General features: G+C 39.1%; 1 protein-coding gene across 2 annotated transcripts in view; it reads right to left on the bottom strand.

Annotated features, from left to right (window-relative positions):
- The window catches only part of bach2b (BACH transcriptional regulator 2b), a 75,009-nt gene extending 63,334 nt beyond the window's left edge, over positions 1-11,675 (bottom strand). For both annotated transcript variants that reach the window (XM_088286322.1, XM_088286323.1), the window contains exon 1: positions 11,309-11,675. The gene's annotated coding sequence lies outside the window, so the exon portion shown is untranslated. The remainder of the gene's footprint in view (positions 1-11,308) is intronic.
- Positions 11,676-12,367: the final 692 nt, after the last annotated feature.

Below are 12,367 nucleotides of genomic sequence, written 5' to 3'. Positions count from 1 at the left end.
GCCGGCGTGCGCCGAAGAGGAGAGTGGACGAAGAAGAGAGTGACGAAGAAGAGCAGGTTCCCCCGGACACGATTGGTGGCGACGTTTCGCGCGGTTCGGACCGTATCAGAGCTCCGGCCGGCGTGCGTGGCAGTTAAACCGTAGATGAGCACCTTCCCCGGGCACGGGCGGTGCCAAACGGCCCCTAAGTTTAACCGAATGGGAGCTGCCGAGGAGGAGGGCATGCTCGCGTCACAGTAAGCCGAAGAGAAGCACCTTCCCCGGGCACGGGCGGAGCGCGAGGCTGTCAGTTATGAATGAATAAATAAATAAATGAAGAATGCCACCTTTCATTTCACTGTCATGATCCGTGCCTGTCATGCCGCGTGTGTTTTTGTTTTTTCAGCTGTGTGGGCGTTCCTCCAGCGATAGTCTCGCGCCATGCCGTCAGCTGCTGCGAGACGCGCTGATTACACTGACTATATTGTGATTATAATAAATATTGTAACGTTGTATAATAAATCAGGCCAATTTGTCCATCAGCGAACGCTTTTATTATTAAGCCAAAAACGGCTGCTGTTGGCCGCAACCACGCCGATCAGAGAGAGAGAGCAACACAACGACAACAACATAACGTTCACTCCCCTGCTGCCTTCACAGCCTCCACAGAAAAGAGGAAAACACAGAACCCTTGAACCATTTACAAAGTCGCTACACTATCTTTGTATCACCACCTTTTTTCCCGTGTCTGCGGTTGGAGAGTCCTGTTCAATCCTCCAGCTCTGCTGGAGGATCATAACATTCACAGGGCACACCGGACGGCGTACCAGCAAGTAAAAGTCGAAGTAATTAAATAAATACAAAAAGAAGTAATTGAATAAATACAAAAATAATGGCTGGGGAATAAAAACACAAGTTTTAATAATAATTTGTTTTTTTTTTGTTATAACATGAATTTCACTCTCTCTCTCTCTTGCATATATATATATATATATATATATATTTTTTTTTTTTAAGCATTTTTGAAGGTGTGCCGCTACTTCGCACCTATATATATTTATATATATATATATATATATATATATATATATATATAGGTGCGAAGTATATATATGCGGTGTTTTTTTTTTTTTTAAGGTGCGACGCTACTTCGCGGATTTTCAGTTTTCGCGGGTGGTCTCGGTCCCCATTAACCGCGATAACCGGGGGTTCACTGTACTGTAGACCAGGCATCACCAAATGGCGGACCGCGGTCCGGATCCGGACCGACAGATGGTTCGGACCGGACCCATGACCAATCTATGATGAATTTTTTTTCAGGGCGCATTCGCAAACGTGGACGCTGCGATTCTAGTTAATACGGAAAAGGCGTCACTGATTTGAGCCAATCAAATCTTTTGTTTACGATCCACTGCCAATTGCGCAGCAGACCGGAAGAGAGTGCTGCTGACAGTATGCCTTGCTAAAAAGTTAGCAAGGTCGATGCGTGTTGCTTTAAATGGATGGACGTAGAAATTTAGTTTCGTTCTGGCTGCAGCCGATTCAAAACCAGTGTGCATCATATGCTCCGAAACCGTCGCAACATTGCGAAGCGCCACTACGAAACAAAGCACCGCCCTTTTGTGCAAAGTTATCCGCTGAAGTCTGAGGTGAGCGCACGTAAAAACATCGAACTTCGAGTGCAGTGTAACAGATTTTTACATTTTCGTTTACAGCCCAGCGGCATGCAAACGAATGTTCATTAAAAGTATCATGGATTTTGGGGAAACATAAAAAAGGAAGTTGTGAAGGAGTGCTTAAATGCGGTTGCAGAAACATTATTGAAAGGAAAACACAAAGCCCAGATGTGTGAAATAATCTACCAAATCCCAATGGCCCTGACTCCGTTCCAACCCAGATTTAAGTCACTGGCAGGGCAGTCACAAACTCATTTTTCTCATTAAGAGAAGTTAAAAAATATACAAAAGAAAAGGTGGTGTCAAAGCTCATTTCGAATAAGTTTTTCATGAGGACAGCCATTTTTATTGATTGTGTACTGAACATGTCGACCTGTTTTACTTGGATAATTAGGCTTTCCGTGTTTTTTTTAGGCTGATAACTCTTTGATTTAAGAAAAAAAAGGTAAAAGATGTTAACTCAATGCTTAGCACTTGATATATTTCTGCAGGAGATATTTTACTGTTTTTTCTGAAAGTAGCACCCTTAAGTTCCTGGAGCCACATTCTCTTGAATGTGAAATAAACGCCTTATATTTATTTGACTGGCAAAGGTGTTTAATGGGAACATTGCTATATATTTAGTGTATAAGTGTGCTCTGTTGAAAATGACAAAATATCGAAACTATATAAAAATGTGAACATAGGCTAGACATTAAGGGAAGTTGGACTTTGGTTCGGACCTTTTAATTGGAAGAAATTTTAGTCGTGGACCTCTGTGACTTTTAATTGAATACCTCTGCTGTAGACTGAAAACATTTGACAGCCAAAGATACATTTGAGAAAGGAGATGAACAATTCAGTTTTATTTCCAGGTAGTGTATTTCCATCTCGAGCTGATAAACATGTTGTTGTACACATGTCTACACAAGTCTTCAAACAGTAACACCTCCACTGTGGCTTTTGGGAGGATTTCACTAACAGTTGCTTGGGATCATTCTTTAGTCATCAACTGCTATACATTTCCTTGGTCGATTCACTTAAAAAAAATTTCGGAGAACACCTGTGGTTTGTTTCTTCTTCAGGACATTGTTTTTCATCCATTGACAGCTTTGTGGTTTTTCAGATTGGTTACACCACTATTTGACTGTAAATGTTGTTGATGCAAGCAAAATACAGCACAAAATAAAAATTCTAACCTGAGCTGTATTTGCATTTTCTATTTTCATATTCAATGTGTCAATGTGGTCAATGTGTCGAGCAATTCACATGAGTTCTGGCAGCTCTGAGCAGCCTTCGTCATGATTACACTTTGGCTGGCTTAGTCCATGGCGCTTGCTTGACACTTGGAGGCCCAAAGCATACCATTCACGGAAGGCATAAAACTGCTGAACAAGAAACCAATATTAACTGCAAGAAATTATGTAACTTTTTTTTTCAATTTTGGTGAATTTGATAGAGGTGCAGGCAGACACATTCCGAGCGATATGCGTGATCAGAGTTCAAATGTGGCTGATGACTCTCTAAATTCTCAATTATGTAATCAAACTCACTCATTCTTTTGCAATCTAAAAATAACCTGTTGAGGACCATGAACAGGAGCAATTCAGTTTGGCTTTCATTTCTTGGATTTTTTCTTTTTAAAGGAGTCATGTATTAAACCAAAAATGAAAATAAATGTGATGACGCAAGACGAGTTGTTGATAAAAAGGAAAGTCACATCACTCGTTTGACAATATTTTTGGATGCATCTAGTGGTTAAAATGTGTTTGATAGATTCATTTTTCCATTAACTCGTTTGATATTTCTACATATGGCTGGACAATAAATTTGTTTTATGTCCCAGATGTTCTGACAACTTCAAATTTATTCTGGCCCGAGCAGCAAATATGTGGGACACTCTCGGCCGCATTTCGATGATCCACATTGTGGTTGTCTCGTCAGATTTAATGGCCACCCCCTGAGATGGTTAAAAACGGGTGGGTTTTGATCCTTAACTCATATTCCACAAACACAATATTAATCAGAATGCCATGTTGAGACTAGTGAAGGCGTTTTATTGCTAATATTTTTGGGGAGTTGACTTCGCATTAAGCTGGTGTCCTGCCCTCTGTCACAGGACACCGAAGCAGCACAGCAGGCGCTACAATCGGAACTGATATATCCCCAGTCCGACAGAGAAATTAAAACCACTTAAATGGAATTACTTTAATGTTTCACTTAAGAAGCAACGTTTTTGAACCCGAGGATGGCACAGAAGATGCTGACGTTTTTTTAAGCTCAATCTGTTTGTGTGAGCAGACATTCAGTGTCAAGAACATCAACAAAGCCTTTCACAGATCCAAGTTATCTGAACACCACCTCAGATCTAGCCTGAGAATTGCTCGAAAAAACGAACTCTAAGGAATTATTTAAGAAATACATTTAGTCTAATTCATCGAGCAAGACAGCCAAGATACTAAAGAGTATTAACAATCAGTTCCAGAGGTAACTGAATGAGCGTTAAACAAAGCTGACTGCCTTGACAAAAACAAAGGGGAATAACTAAGAAATAGGACTGGAAAATGCCTGTGGAGTTTAAATTATTTGATAGATTCTTGGCAAGTTGCCTCAGTTAAAAAAATTCCACATGATGGACAATGGTGGCGCATACTCTTGCCAAATTACAGCAAAAGGAAAAGAATGGGCAGCAGTGCAATAGCTCAGGAAGAATGAGAAATGAGAGTGGGAACAACACTCCTTGGGGTGAAGTGAAGAATCTTTTTTTCAGCAATAGAGTTCATTTTATACTATACTAAAAATTTGGCAGCAGCGAGTCTCACATACCTTGGTGCTGACATATGATGGGATGACAACAAGTATTTTATTACCATATGTATTCCGGCCATTGCACTACATTGATATACGCAAATAACTTTTGGGAAGTTTTTTTTTGTTTTGTTTTTTTGGTTTGTTTAGTTTTTTTTTTTAAATGCAGAAAAAAGTGAAGCTGTAGCTATTTGCTTCTTTATCAAGAGCTAATTCCATCCTTTTCACCATTTTATTCTGAATGTACAGAAAAGTAAATATATCAGAATATTTTAAGAAAAACTGGATCTACATGTTCAATCGGTAAACAAAACTAATATTGCCGAGTGGGATTTGTGATTCTGGAAACCCCAAGTGAGTAGTGTAAATTAGTATGCTTCACCCACACTGACAACTTTACAAGCAAAACTGAATGTGAGGCTTTCTCATAAACACTGCTGAGACTAGAAAAGATCCAACCCAGAAATGATCCAAATAAAAACACACCAACAGTCAGACAGTAGAACATTTATTTAAAATTCCACTGTAAACATAAGAGTAATATCGCAATAATGTGTTACTGAATTGATTCCACAGATATAGGAACTCCAGCCATCCATCCATTAGCTGATCTGCTTTTCCTCACAAGGGTCGAGGGCATGCAGGAGCCCATCCCAGCTGTCTTCGAGCAGTAGGTGGGGGACACCCTGAACTGGTTGCCAGCCAATCGCAGGGCACACAAAGACAAACAAACATCCGCGCCCACACTCATACCTAGGGGCAATTTAGAGTGTTCTATCAACCTACCAAGCATGTCTTTGGAATATGGGAGGAAACCGGAGTACCCGGAGAAAACCCACGCAGGCACAGAGGAGAACATGCAAACTCCACACGGAATCGAACCCTGCACCTCTGTAACTGTGAGGTCTCATGCTAACCTGTCGCCCACCGTGCCGCCAGAACTGTCGTATATTGAAATGAGTACACACCCCGAATACCAGACCCAAGACTCATGAAACAAGCGTTGGCTGGATTTACACCACATGGTTCACTTGACACAATTCAGGTTGTTTGCTAAGTGGCACAAAACAACACTTGAAATGAATATCCTTAGATAGGAATCAGGCCTCTAAAGCACAAGACTATTTCCTTCAGGCATCTGACAATGTGACTGCATCGAAAACTGACAAATCAGATTTAAGATTGATGCCATCAAAATATGCAGATCAGTGACATTTGATGGCAACACCCACAACTAAATCAGACAAATAAAAACTGCATTATTATGGGAGACTTTAATATCAACATATCAAATAGGGATACAATAGGAATGGACTTTCAAAATATTCTCTTCTCCTCATCCTTTTATGCAACTATTGATAAATATAACCGAGTTACAGAGAAGTGGGTCCATTATTGACAACATTATTACCAATATACAAAACTCTGGAGGTAAATCTGGTGTATTATATTCAGATATAACAGATCATTATCCCATTGTGTTTTTTATGAACTGGACCAAAAGGCCATTTGTCCCATGTACCAAGAGAAAAGTCCAGATTGTAACTGACAAAACCCTTAAAAACCTAACTCAACATCTCCAAACAAAAAACTGGGATGCTATTTATTGTTCTAATGATCCAAACAAGGCATTTCACTACCTAACTCATGAAATAAGACCTTCTATTAATGAAACTATTCCAGAAAGGATAATAAAACAAAATGAAATTAAAAAAATCCCTGGATTACAAAAGAAATTCTACAGTCTATTGAAAAGAAGACTAAACTTTATAAACAGTATAAAAAAAGTCCAAATAATATAAATAACTGCAAATACACAAGATATAAAAATAAATTAACAAATCTAATACGAGTTAGTAAGCAAAACTATTTTTCTGACCGATTTAAAAATGCTTCTGGCGATCAGAAGAAATCTTGGAAGGTGCTGAATGAGGTAATTGGCCGAAATGCAAAATCACCAGTTTTTCCTGAAGCCGTAATGCAGACCCAATCAAAGAAAATGACTAAGGCAGATAATTTACCAGACAATTTTAACATTTTCTTTGCCTCTGTTGGAAAAAATCTATCAAAACAAATTTCTACAACAGGAGGCTCACATTACAAATATCATCTAAAAAAGAATTACCCCAACTCATGCTATTTTACTCCTACTTGTAAAATAGAAATAACCAATATTATTAAACGATGAAATGTTCACACACAACTGGTGCTGATGGTATTAGTAGTAAGATTCTTAAAACTATTGTGCATGTGATAGCTGAGCCACTTGCTCATATTATAAATTTATCTCTCCAGCTCGGCGTTATTCCAAAGCAAATGAAGGTGTCAAAAATAATACCGGTATATAAGTCTGGGAACATAAATGAAATGCAAAATTATAGGCCCACATCAATTTTACCAACCCTTTCCAAATTACTAGAAAGAGCAATCCACTTGCGACTGGTAGCCTACTTAAAAAAGCAAAATATACTGGTTTCTTCACAGTATGGTTTCAGGGAACAGAGCAATACATGCATGGCCATTTTGGATTTGCTTGAGAAAGTAAACGATGCTTTTGAGAAGGGGGAAATTGGTATTGGCGTTTTTCTCGATCTCACAAAGGCATTTGATACGATTGATTACTCTACTTTACTTGGGAAGTTGGAGCATTATGGTGTCAGGGGTATAGCACTACAGTGGTTCAAGGACTATCTTCAGGATAGACTACAATTCTTAAATGTAAATGCGGAAAACTCAGGACTGGAAAACATCACATTTGGAGTTCCCCAGGGATCCATTCTGGGCCCCCTTTTATTTATTGTGTATATTAATGATTTTGGTTTCTGTTCGCACAATATTCATGAAATTCTTTTTGCAGATGACACAAATCTATTTATATCACATAAAGATATTGATCAGCTTGTACTACTCTTAAATGAGAAGTTATCAAACGTAAATACTTGGTTCAAATGTAACAAGTTGTCCCTGAACATCACCAAAACAAATTATATTGTCTTCAGCATGAATAAACATAAATACAGAGATCGTGAATTGAACATAACTATTGATGACAGACTTATTAACAAAGTTGAGTCCACTAAATTCTTAGGAATCCATATTGACCAGTCTATAAATTTTAAAAAGCATATTGATGAGTTGGTTAAAAAACTATCAAAAATAGTAGGATTATTTTATAAACTAAAACAATTGCTCCCATTCGAGGCATTATTAACTTTGTATCGATCACTGTTTGAGCCTCATCTGAACTATTGTAATATTATTTGGAATAATACTTACCCTACATACACTGCCAAATTACTCATATTACAAAAAAAAGCCATGAGGGCAATTTCTGACTCTAAATATAATTCTCCTACAAATGCCCTCTTCCAAAAGTATGGTCTCCTAAAGCAACCAGAATGCAACATCTTTCATAACCTATGTACAATGTATAATGTGGTTAACAGGCTGAATACTAAATGGTGTGAACTCATTCCACTGTACTCTTCCTCTCACCTACATAGTAATCAGGTTGCACTTGAAAGGGAAATATAGGAAATTAAAATCCACTCGATTCTGTATATGTTATAGGGGCCCACAAATATGGAATGAATTGGATAATGAAATAAAACAATCTGCTACGCTTTCTATATTTAAAAGAAATCTGAAACACAAGCTACTGGAGAAATATGTATCTAAAGATTTTGCAGCCAAATGACTCAGAGTGAAACTTTTGTCTTTTACATGGATTACTGAGTTATCATTGGTTATCATTTAAGTTGAAATGTACATGAATTGGTCCATCATATCTGTTTTAGCACCACACAGAAATCTTGATTTGCATGTTTTTTTTGTTTTTTTTTTGTTTTCTTTTTATAAACCATGAGCCGTTGCCCAGCACTGTAAACATCTTGTAAATGACAAATTGATTACGTCAGTACAAGATAAATCTTTTGTTTGGTGGTGGTGTGCTGGATCCCTGTTCATAAGCTTTTAGCTTCAGAGGGAGTTCATTTTTCACATTGTAAACGCAGTATTTTGTTGGCATACAACATTATGTGTGTGTGAAAGTAAACACTTCAAATAAAAAAAAACAAAAAACTATCCAAACAACACAAGTGAACATCCTGCATAAAAAAACTGTTGTTGCATTAAAGTTTTATAGGTCATAATGCCAAAACCAGCTGAATAGCTGGTAAGGTTTCCCTCATTTAAAGCTGAGCAGAGGCAGAATGTTGCGTGTCGTTGCTGCCTAATGTTGTTAATTTGTGTGTGTCATGACCCGTCTGTCACGTCATGTCCGTTTGTTTTTACAGCTGAGTGGGGCGTTTCCTCCAGCGCTTGTTCCCGTCGCACGTCACCAGGCCGGGAGAGACGCGCCCACCGGCCGCACACCTGACTCTCATTGTGCTCTCTAATTACGGGCTACTTAAGCCACTGACGCGGACCAGCGTTGCTCATGCTCATGTTCTGTGTACTGATTCTCAACCTTGTTTATTCCGTGTATTGCCTTTTGCGTTTTTGTGTGTTTATGACCAGCTATTCCTCGGCTCGCTCTTTGTTCTCATTTCGCCATTGAATTCCTTCTTATCCTTTCGTGGTAAGCCATTTTCGTTATTCGTGTTCGTTGCCTTTGCAAGCGCTTTCTGTTTAGTCGTTGTTCTTTTCCTGGTGTGAGTTTGTCCGCCAGCGTTTTTCGTTCTCGTCATCCTCGACGACTGTAATTGTAGATAGACCAAAGCCATTTGATATTCCTTAGTATATATATATATATATATCTTTAGATAATTGATAACCTGACGGTGTTTAATACATATCTTTGTAAACAGCATTTTTCTGTGTCAGCGTTTTAAGAGTCCACCCTCCGTTTTCCAGCCGTGGCTGGAAAACGATCGTGACAGTGTGGTAGTTTTCATTTTTGATGTCTGCATGCAGGTTACTTCATTTGATCAGTGAATGGAAACAAACATATTGGATATGGTGTATAACACTTGTGATTACCGCCAAAATCTGTTTTATTTGCCATTGCAATTTGACACATGGCGCTGCACTTTTGGTCTCGAATGGAAATTGGCCATATGGTAGATAGGCCACGTGGTTTATATGTCGCTGCTCAGCCGGCTCAATAAAATATGATTGTTAACAAGTTCACAATACAATAGTAATTACACAGGAAAAATGGAAGAATCCCCGCAAGGTGTGGTGCCATTGCTGTAGAATGTGTGACGCGATGAATGGGCAATAATTCCAATATGGCCAATATGGCTGACAAAGGAATTATGATCATGAGTTATTCAAGTTGCACTTGGTCATTTATTTTTAATGTTTTGCACCTACACAGATAAACCCCGAATGGAGGTGAGGGGTGGTTGGATAGGGGGCAACGTCTAAAGTAGAAAAGATTTGTTGCATAAAACGGCAAACAGCCATTCACGTGTTGGGAGAGTTGAGCATCGTTTCCCATGACATCTAAATAAAACTGGTATCTGCATTTATACAACGCACTAACATATTTTAACCTCGTATTTCGTTATCAAACGTATTACAAAATATTTGAATGATAAGAGAAAGAGAGAGAGAGAGAGAGAGAGAGAGAGAGTGGAAGATTGATGGTTGATGCTGCTTCATGTCGCACCGTATACAGCAGACAAAGAGGTGCATAACTCATGTCACGCCGACTGCTGCACTATATTCACAACCCCCAACGAGTCAATCGTGGGACTCAACAAATGCATGAAAAAAAACTAAGATTCTAAAAGCTTTTGTTAGAGCACGTTATGTTCCAGAGAAAAAAATTGGAAAGCAAAGCACACAAAAGGCTTCCATCATATCTTTTAAATGACAAATAATACTGGGGTGTACAGTATCATACATATCTTTAATAGTTCAGCGTGAATACTATTAAAATCTAGAACACATATTTGATAGTGTTGCAAAACGAGAGTGCAGTCACAGCAGAATCACCCGTTAATCAGGGATCCCCGCATAATAGAAGGGGCTGACTAAGCCACTGCGCTGTAGGACGCGCTCATATAACAATGCAAGGCGCAGCTGAATTCATACGCTGACAATGAAGAAATATATATTTGGTATAATTACACCGAATTTCCATCCTTACATTAAAACATGAAATTAGTATTAGTTAAGAAAAACAGCTAATGATTGGTTGTGGGAGCAAATATGGCGAACCGCATTGCATGGATTGCCGAATTGGCTCAGAATAAAACAAAGTGGGTGTTTAGACAGCGAAGGGGCAATCATGATATACCCAAAAAATTAACATCATACTCAACTACTACTTGGGAAAATCAATTCTACTTATCGCATTACGCTAGCTAATCACCACAACCGTAATATAACCTGGGAGATTGTTTAAACCTCCCTATTGAATGAATAGAAACCGTGACTGAAGCGTGTTTGCGTCATGGGGCGTGTGATTTTGGCGAGGGGGGGGCATTGTACAGTGTTCTTTTGGGGGGGGGGGGGGGGGGGGGCAGGGTACAGTGTTCTTTAAATGTTTCCCCGTGGCGTGAAGTAAACACAGCCACTACGCACAATCGTAGCAAATACACTGTGCTGACTCAAAACATAACAGGATGTGGTTCAGGGATGCGTTTAATTTCTGAACCAGCGTTTACAACCGACAAGTTCAGACTCAAGATTCTCACCATCTTCAAACTGTCACCATATCCTCACCACAGTGAATTATTAAAACGTATGGATGTTGTTTTCCTACCGATTACTTTTTATACGGCTTAGAATGCCCAACGTGTGTCACTCACTTACTCACCAATGAATCATTTTTCGATTGTGACAGAGAGAAAACTAAAATATATCACAGAGTAAAAAGAGCAAATAGAGCGACAAAGAAGTGCACGGCTGCTTACTGTTTTCCTCCTTTTCTTCTCGAGCAAACGCTCGCTCGTGTCTGTTTCACATACAAGTTCTTTCACATGATGGCTCGCTTTTCCGTCTCCTTCAATCTTCTAGACTGCAATTTATGTCTTCTTCCGTGGCTACAACTCTATTTGATTCACCTCACATACTAAAAAAACATATTCGCGATTTACCACCGTGTTGTTACAGCTCCGAATACGTGTAAACGCGCGTTTGCAGCGATCCAGCGCGCAGTGCAGCTCGGTCTCCCGCTGTTTGTAACACTCGACTGGAACGCCTACTCTCGACCGCAGCATTGTTGACATGAATCCTCCGACGTCACTCGGTTCGTTCATTGACAACATCGTCAGCGCGTCGCTCCGTGGCGTTGCAAACGGCTGAAAGCGTGAGAGTCCATGGAGATTAAATAGACCCCGCTTTGGCACAGAGTCGTACGTAAAGTCTTCGGCCATATTGAATGTGGCAAAGCGGCGCGGTTGGTGAACTCGTCTCACTCAAAGTAGATTCTTGTCCTTACATTCGAGGAAGGTGGGAAATCGAATATGTGCTGATTTTTGCTTTAATTGAAAACTGAATATTTTAATTGGAAACTGAATTATTGAATTGAAAACCAAATTATTTAATTACATAAATTGCATACTTATTGTTTAATTTGAATCTGAAATTTTCTGATTTTGATCTGATTTTTTTTTTGTTTGGAAGTCTATCCCAACAAACTTGAAAATTAATTTAAGACTGCAAAATGCGTTTTTAATTCCTCAAAAAAAGTGCACCTCATTAAAAATTCAATACTGCAAATGCTCAACATTCAGTTCGCCGAGTAAAAATTCAAACTTCAGTGACAGACATACGGCAACTTTAGGTGCTTCTAGGATGAGCAATGGATTCCAGGTACATAGATCTAGATCTCCTCTTCGGCCAAACAGCACCTCCGTTTTGAAGGCTGTAAACTTAGTATTACCAGCCGCCATTGCATGGAATACAAGATATCTATAAAATATAAGATACGCCAGAGATGTTTGCGGTGAACAAAAGAGCAACCAGCCTTG

The sequence above is a fragment of the Idiotropiscis lumnitzeri genome, chromosome 21, assembly GCF_059441095.1.
Source record: "Idiotropiscis lumnitzeri isolate Australia: NSW breed Sydney's pygmy pipehorse chromosome 21, RoL_Ilum_1.0, whole genome shotgun sequence".
NCBI lineage: Eukaryota > Metazoa > Chordata > Actinopteri > Syngnathiformes > Syngnathidae > Idiotropiscis > Idiotropiscis lumnitzeri.
The sequence above is the reverse complement of the archived record's forward strand: the minus strand, read 5'-3'. Positions and strand labels throughout refer to the sequence as shown.